Source organism: Xenopus laevis, chromosome 9_10S (assembly GCF_017654675.1).
Source record: "Xenopus laevis strain J_2021 chromosome 9_10S, Xenopus_laevis_v10.1, whole genome shotgun sequence".
NCBI classification, from domain to species: Eukaryota; Metazoa; Chordata; class Amphibia; order Anura; family Pipidae; genus Xenopus; species Xenopus laevis.
The window spans coordinates 40,990,722-41,000,213 of NC_054388.1; positions in this window are offsets into that span (position 1 = coordinate 40,990,722).

Sequence of the window (9,492 nt, forward strand, 5' to 3'; positions counted from 1 at the left end):
TGCCTAAAAGGTCAACTTATACACTACTACAGCGGTAGTAAAATAAAAAAAAGTAAAATAAAAAAAATTAATATTAAAAAAAAAAATTAAAGTTGGTGCTGCTGAACTACTAGGAGCAGCAGATTAGCACACCAGTCCCACTCCCCAACACTGCTAGACTAATAGCACTGGGCTCTTATAGTAGTAGTAGTAGTAGTAGTAAAACAACAAAAAAATAAATAAAAGCAGTCCTTACAAGGACTACTGTTATTGCAGCAGTCAGCAGATGAGATCAGAAGCAGGACAGCTGCCCACAGCAGCTACATACAGAGCACTGCAGTAGAAGGTAGATTACTAGCCAGCAAAGCTACCTAAGCTTAAATGTCCCTCAAACCCCTGCAGACTTCTGTCCCTCCAATAACAGAGCAGTATCAAAATGATTACTAGCCAGCAAACTTTCAACTGTCCCTGAAATCACTAACAGGCAGCAGCTCTCTCCCTACACTATCTCTTCAGCACACACAGGCAGAGTGAAAAAACGCTGCAGGGCTTCGGTTTTTATAGGGAAGGGGAGTGGTCCAGGGGAGAGCTTCCTGATTGGCTGCCATGTACCTGCTGGTCTGGGGTGAGAGGGCAAAAAAAAGCGCCAACAATGGCGAACCCAAAATGGCGAACGTCGCGCGACGTTCGCGAACTTCCGGCGAGCGCGAACGCCCGATGTTCGCGCGAACAAGTTCGCCGGCGAACAGTTCGCGACATCTCTACTTAGGGGCAATATTGATGGCTAATGGCTGCTGGGCTGGCACAGGTACAGGTGGGGCTTGGACAGTATTGATGGATATGGGCTCATTGCCTGCTGGCACATGTACAGAAGGGAGGAGCGCTGATGGGAACCCTAATTGGAAATCTAATTTTGTTCCTGAAAACAATGGTCTTCTTTTCTTTTTTTTATCATCCACTGGATTTTTTTTTTTTGTATTGTTTATTTTTGTATTTTACTATTTTTCATATAATCACATTGTTACTATTCTGTTTGATAACTGATTAGAAACGTGTTGTTTGTTCCAACAATTTTTATTTCATATTCAAGTCCTTTCTGAATGAGCATACTTTTGTGTTACTTGTTATACATGGTTTTGAGTCTGCAGGAAAGTAGCTGTTATGTTGTTATCTTCTTGCTGTTTATTGTAAAACATCCAATAGAATATGTGAAACAGGAAATCATTAGCTCCTATGAAAATTGGGCATCCTGGTTGGAACGATGAACTGTTTAGAGACTTTACCTTCATCATCATTATCATCATCAATATATATAGTGCCAGCGGGTTACAATAAACCAACAGAATAAAACAATAGGCTTAGAGGGCCTCAGTGTTGGACTGGGATATTATGGACCCACCAGAGAAACCACTAACAATATTCTACATTGTACATGCAATAGGATACTAAAATAGCAGCTACATTAAACACTTCTTATTTTCCAAATGTTATTGTTGGTACCCCTTTTGCCCATTCTTTATTTTCTTACTGCCTTTTTATTTTCTTTACAGGGGTGGTTCACCTTTAAGTTAACTTTTAGTAAGTTACAGAATAGTCCATTCTAAGCCACTTTTCAATTGTTCTTCATTATTTATTTTTTATATATTTTTTTAATTATTTGCCTTCTTCTGAGTCTTTTTCCGGCTTTCTAATGGAGGTAACTGACCCTATCACGAGTTGTTCTGTTTTTTAGATAGGGTCATTTATTGTTATTGCTACTTTGTATTTGCCATCTTTCGTTTCAGGTCCTATTCTATTCCTATTCCAGTTTTTATCCTAAGCAATGCATGGTTGCTAGGGTAATTTGGACCCTAGCAACCAGACTGCTGATATTGCAAACTGAAGAGCTGCTGAATATAAAGCTAAATAACCTTAAAAAGGACAAATTATAAAAAATGAAAACCAACTCTTCCTGAACTGAGAGGACATCATTTTGTTCTTCGATTGTTACTAAGGTTCCAGAATGTGCATGTTTTAAAGGAGTAGTTCCCCTTCAAGTTAACTGTTAGTATGTTATAGAATGGCCAATTCTAAGTAACTTTTTAATTTGTCTTCATTTTCATTTTGTTTAGCTTTTGAGTTATTTGCCTTCATCCTCTGACTATTTATTCATATTGCTGTGTCTAACTCACACTTGGGGGCACATTTACTAAGGGTCGAATATCGAGGGTTAATAAACCCTCTAATTCAACCCTCGAGGTAAAATCCTACGAATTCGAATATCGAATTCACCGCACATCCTACGATCAAATGATTGAAGGAAAAATCATGAAAAATCATGAAAATGATGAAATCCTTAGAATCGAACGATTCGAAGGATTTTAATCCATCGATCAAAGGATTTTCCTTCGATCAAAAAACAGATGAAATCCTTAGAATGGAACAATCTGAAGGATTTTATTCCATCGATCGAAGGATTTTCCTTTGATCAAAAAAAAACTTAGAAAAGTAATGGGGAAGGACCCCATAGGCTAACATTGTACCTTGGTAGGTTTAAACTACCGAAGTATGTAGGCAAAGTTTTTTTTAAAGAGACAGTAATTCGACTATCGAATGGTCGAATAGTCGAACGATTTTTAGTTTGAGTCGTTCGAATCGAAGTCGAGATCATAGTCGAAGGACGTAGTAGCCTATTCGATGGTCGAAGTACCCAAAAAAATACTTCGAAATTCTAATTTTTTACTTCTAATCCTTCACTCAAGCTTAGTAAATGTGCCCCTAAGTGTTCCTATATATTTATCTTTTTTCCCTATTAATAACATTGGGAACAGCCATCAGCCATCAACAGGCCAGTAAAAGACCAGCCATTCACACTGCTGCCTGTTTGAAAGGGTAATTTAAGCCTAGCATATCTGCTGAACTTCCAAACTGGAGAGTGGCCAAATCAAAAAATAACATAAAAATGAAGACCAATTGCAATGTGTCTCAGAATATCACTGTCAATACTGTCATACTAAAGATAGTTTTAAGGTGAGCATTCCCTTTAAAGGGTCTGCTACAGGGAAATATTGGGAAGCTACCTATTTGCAAGTCAGTTTTGTTAGAGCTGTTGAACAAGTTCATTGGAGTTTAACCTGTAAGTATGACGTCCGTTTGTTTAGTGTAGCCGTTTCTATGATGTACTTCCTTCTTGCTTAAATGGTTTCAGCTAACAGAATGGTATGCAACCACATTATGGCTGACAATATTTAGTCATGTGAGGATTGACTAAGTGTTATCATTTCCAGCTCTTAAACAGACTGATACAAACATAATGAGATGCTTGTTATGATTGAGTGTTTGCACAATCGTTTGTACCCTGTCTGCTGTCTATAATTATCTGCATTTTTTTTTTCAAATCAGCCTAGTTGTCTGTATGGGTCAGAAGGAACTTCACATACCAGATAAGCATTCAATTTTACATTCTTTCCATATTGGAGATGTGACAGAAGCTCCCCTATGCATGTGGATGAAAGGGGAAGTAAAGTCTAAAATAGAATAAGGCTAGAAATGCTGTATTTTGTATACTAAGGTTTCTTTTTCATTAAAAAAAGTAAAAATGGGATTTTATTTTTTTGGCTTTAGATGCCCTTTAAAACACGGTCAAAAAGGCTATCCTTCATGTAATGTCAAGTGTGTGTAGGCTTTAAATATTTCAGGGAGGTCACTTAATTTGGATAATTGAGTATACATATGTTCCAGTGTCGGACTGGCCCACCGGGATAAAAGGAAAAGTCCCGGTGGGCCCAGGAGTCAGGGGCCCTCATGCTGCTAAACTTGTGGCCTATTTCATGGCCATTCCCTATTTCTATGAGAACAAAGAGGCTAAATAGATGGAATAATTGATTATAGTATGTAAAAAAACAGACTAGGAGAATAGAGGTTGATTGAGGAGATGAAGAATATTAGTACTGAGAGTCGGCCCCTGGTCTAAGGTTTTATGGTGCACCCCTGGTCTAAGGTTATTGGGTGGGCCCCTCGTGTCCCAGTCCGACACTGATATGTGCACTGGACTAAACCTGTCTGAATATAAGCTTGCCCGGTTTACCAGGCCACTAGGAAAATTTCCAGAGGACCCAGGTATTAGAAAGAGGAGGTGGAGAGAAGAATACATGCAGGCCGGACTGGCAATCTGTGGGTTCTGGCAAATGCTACTATAAGGTGCCATAGAAAGTTTAGTGGGCTTGTGGGGGCTGTTTGGGCCTCTGTAGACTTGAAATGCCAGGGCCTATTTTGATTCTCAGTCCAGACCTGAATACATGATAATATTAAAAGCAGTGGTGTAACTAGATATTACTGGGCCCCACAGCAAATTTTTTTTTGGCCCCAAAAAATGTCTACAGGTTGACTTGTTTTACCAGTATTTATTCAAAATGTACATGAATTATGGCTTCTTGGGGCCTCTTTAACTGCTGGCCCCCCCTACAGCCGCAGGGTCTGCTTCTATATAGTTACTCCCCTGATTTAAAGACAAGAACAGGAAGGTGCATGAAAAGCGTTGTGCAGTCAGGATATCCATATTTTTATTTTAACCCAGCAGAAAGCCCTTACAAAAACTGGGCTGTCCGGGTAAAAATTGACCAGGTTGAAACCCTATGCTTGTGTCTGAACACTGCTGTATACACGGGGGTACACACTGCTGTAAACACATGGGTAGCGATGACCGAATTTTTTCTTGGCAAAATTTTCGTTTTTAGTTTCGTGAAAAGAATTGCACATGGCAAAATGCAGAATTTCTGATGGCTGAAATATCACTACACAGGGGCCCTGAGTTAAAAAAATTTGCCTTAGGCAGCAGCACTCCACTAGTTACCAGGGGTGGCAAAAAATTGGTTATCAAATCATCTAGCGATGTAGACTGTTGTGGACTCCCCCGAACTCCCTGGAAAGGAGGCAAGAGGGGTAAGAATCACCCCTGCGTCTGTAACGGGAGCTCCTTCCCTTGCAGGTTTTGTCCTAGCACACAACTCGTGATAGGTAACCTTTAAGAACAAACAGGTTTGCTAACTGCTTACCCAAGTGCTTCCAAGTGCAGCTTGAAAAATATCTTGCCTCAAGTTTATATTTGTGACAAAAACATTCTTATATGCTACAAAGAGTAAAAATACGTTCTCAAGAAAATTCTTTACATAAAGTACAAAAAGTGTTCCAGAGAGGCCTTTTATAAACACTACAGGAATGCCACAGTGTTGGTTCAGGTGTGAAAAAACAACTTTTCAATCTGGAGGTAAAAATCGGAAATCTGATATCATCAATACACTATATATTAGCATATATTGCTTAAATTGTATAACAGTGCCTAAATGAACCCCACTGCCCCCGTTGAACTCTGGCAACAAATGGTATATGTATGATAACCGTTGCTCTGCATACCTCCCAAATGTCCCGTTTTTAGAGGGACAGTCCCTCTTTTGACAGCTCAACCCGCAGTCGTGTTTATACTGGAAAGTCCAGATTTTCTCTGCACTGAACAGCAAAAAAAAAAGATACAATGTTTCTAACTTAATTGGCTTTTGGCAGAGAGCCCAGAACAGCCATGAGGTTCAGATAAGATACTTTGTAACAATTATATTAGATAACAGGTCCCTCGGGAAATGTTAGACTCACAACTTAAAGGGCAATTCACCTTCATTAGGAAAACTGTAATAACTGGAAAAAAAACACAGAAATGTGTTCAAACTTTCATAACTTGCCAAATTTTGTAAAATAAACACGTTAATTAGGGTGTGTGGTCAAAATGGGCCTGGTTAAAACATATTTGTCCCTCTTTTTATTTCCAAATATGTGTTTAACATTTTATAGCCAGCTTTTTTTCTTTGTTTTCCTAGTTCGTGCAAAGTCCACCTGTAAGAGCCGTGCACTTTCTGGATCCTATAGGCAGACTATACTGGCTGGGCATGCTTACCAAATAGTACCCCATTGACCCAGCAGTAGCAGCTGTAATTGGTACTTTCACAATTAGGGCCCAGATCGATCCCTATAATTACTCCCCAGACTATCATGTGATTGCCAGCCTCCTGGTTTGTGAAAATAATAATACCCTATTCTGCATTTACAGGAGATGTTCCCTTTCTGGCTTGCAAAGGTGGCTACCAAGAATTCCAGAATTGTAACACATAGATCGCTAACTATAAAAATTGCAACTATACCCACATGTTCCAGCAAGGGCTCTCAGGGCCCCCTCTGGCCAAACCCCCCCCCCCCGTTGTTTGTGCGCGCACTGTGATTTTGCCGCGCATGGCCTGAAGAAGGGAGGTCGCAGCAGGAAGAAGAAGAGCAGAATGGGGATCTGGGCCAACGGGGCACATAGCGCGGGTATTGGTTCTGGACAGCATACTTGCATGTTACAAGTCTGAAATCTGCTGTTTGTGCCTGCATCTAGGCCACCCCAATGGCTCCAAGTGCAGTAACAGTGCTATTTGTCTAATAGCATGGAACTGGGTGAAACAACACTCAGTTCAGTGAACACATTCCTCAAATATCAGAATTAAAAGAGAACTAAAGGTTAACTAAAGAAGTAGGCTAGAAATGTTGTACATTATGTTTTGTGATTCTGAACCAGCCCAAGGCAACCATAACCCTTTAGCAGGGAAGATCTGTGTCCCCAAAAATGCTCCAGTAGCTCCCCATCTTCTTTTCTGCTGATTCACTGCACATACTCTGTGCTGCTGTCACTTACTGAGCTTAGGGACCCACTCACAATATACAGGACACATAGAATAGAAATGTCACACTATAAGGCTGATTAGTAATTAATACAGATAATTACTACATGACAGCACAGAAACCAGTGCAACTAGCATCAGAATTTAATAATCAGCCTTGTAGCATCAACTTATATTTATCATTTTCTGCTTGATAATTTGTGATAACCCCTAAGCTTAGCTTCTCAACAGCTGCTCAGAGCCCACTGAGCATGTGAGTGTCACAGACACTTTCCAAGATGGTGACCCCTGTGACAAGTTTGAAGTCCTGGATCATTGCTGCTATTGAGAAGCTGAAACTTTAGGCTGGTGCAATAGGTTCACTATATAAAATATGGCATTTTTAGCCATATTCATATTTAGGGTTTAGTTCTCCTTTAATAAAATCATGTTATGGTATATCTCTGCACAGGCTATGCCCACACTTAGGTTGAAGTTCCGGCTGAATTGTGCTTAGTATAAGTATAAGGAATACATCAGGCCACTGAGAATGTTTACTGGGGTCAGTCGTGGTAAGGATTCTTTCAGGTGCATCTTCCAGTATTTAGCAAGTTTGGTGAAAGCACTAGATGGGGAATAGGGTGCAGGTTATCTCAGTTAATAAAAAGTGGAAACATTTTTGACTCTGGCCTGGCTGTTTTATGTTACACCACTGTGAATACTGTGCTGGTATAATTTTAATGATGTCTCTCTGTTCAGGCTATGAGCAAATTTAGAGGGCTGTTCCGGTTGAATTGTGCTTAGTAGAGTGGAATATCTGTGCTGGTATAGGTTTATCGTATCTTTCTGTACAGGCTACGAGCAAATGTATTGGGCTGTTAATGCTGTACAATGGCCGAAAAATGTTATATGTACATATATGTGTAGATTATATCTTACAGAGTGAGATTTTTGGTTACAGGGCAGGAACTAGGGGTAGGTATAGTAGACAACTGCCTAGGGTACAAGGGCATGGGGACGCAACTTTGAGGATATCAATAAATTAGTCACCACCACAGGGGGTCGTCGTTCAAGTGGCCAGCTGGGGAAATTATCCCAGAGGAAGGGGGGTGTAAATGAAAAGCGAATGAATGAAAAGCAGCATGGGCACAGGATGGATCTGTCTTGGGCACAGTTAAAACTTGCCATATTTGGCTGTATAGTTATATTAATTAATATGAGCAGTACATGAGACAATAATGTTCAAGCACGGACCTGACAACCATTCCATTCATTTGGCTTTTGGTTTAGAAAAGTGTAAACCCAAAACTGCCTTTGCATGTTAAGTCATCATGCAAGGTATGCTGCTGCCTATATTGATTTTGTCGGCGTCGTAGCTTATAGTAAACCTCGGCAAGGTCATCAGGACCAATCAATGGCTGTCTTGCACTGTTTAAAAAAACAGGAACACCAAAAAATTTGTGTTGTAAAGTAATGAACTGTACTGTAATGTACTGTTTTGTACTGTTGAGTTTGCTTCAGAAAAAATCACAATACTTTTCCAGCTACTTTTACAAATAGAAGCGACTTCACAACTAGGTCAAGTTATTATTATCGGTGACTAGAATTGACTGGGGTAATGGGGTTGCCAAATCAGAAAAAGCTAGTAGCTTTGTACATATGCTGAATGACAACTTTTTTTTTTTTTTAGCTCCAAGGACCTACTAGGAACCAGTCTCTTTTGGATCTTGTAATAATCAATAATACCGAATTTATCTCTAGCATCTGCATGGGTGAGCATGTTGCAGAAACAACTCTATAAGGGAGCAACTAAAACACAAAATCTTAGATGTGCAAACTTTGACAGTATAAGGGCATCTCTGCAACATATTAAGTGGGAAATGCTTTTCACAGGGTTAAACATGGAACAAAATTGGGAAGGTTTTTAAAATGCTGCTTAATATACATGTCAGCATATTCCCCTTGTAAGCAAGGATCGGTGTTGCAAAACAAAACCGTTGTGGTTCAATGGAAGTGTTGGTGTTGAGGTTACTGGTATATAAAGCATTAGAGAGATTATTATAAGATCCCCTTATATACTATCTTATCACCCTTTAAGCGCCTCTTCTCCAGTGAGAACATCCCCAATTTGGCCAGTCTTTCCTCATAGCTAAGATTTTCCATTCCTTTTACCAGCTTAGTTGCCCTTCTCTGTACCCTCTCTAATTCAATAATGTCATGTTTGAGTGATGGAGACCAAAACTGTACGGCATATTCTAGATGGGGCCTTACCAGTGCTCTGTAAGGTGGACTCCTCCCACAAATCAATGCCCCTTTTAATATAATACAGCTCAAGACCTTATTTGCCCTTGATGCTGCTGACTGGCATTGCTTGATACAGCCAAGTTTATCATCTACAAGGACTCCAAGGTCCTTTTCCATCATGGATTTGCCTAGTGCAGTCCCATTAAGGGTATAAGTGACTTGGATATTTTTACATCCCAGGTGCATGACTTTACATTTATCAACATTGAATCTCATTTGCCACTTAGCTGCCCAGATTGCCAGTTTGTCAAGATCATGTTGCAAGGATGCCACATCCTGGATGGAATTAATTGGGCTGGATAGTTTTGTGCCATCTGCAAACACTGATACATTACTTACAATATCCATCCCAAAGTCATTAATAAACATGTTAAATAAAAGTGGACCCAATACTGAGCCCTGAAGGACCCCACTGAGAACCTTACTCCAAGTAGAGAATGTACCATTAACAACCCCCCTCTGTACCCAATCCTGTAGCCAGTTTCCTATCCATGTGCAAACGACTTCATTAAGCCCAACAGACCTTAGTTTAGAAAGCAGTCGTTTC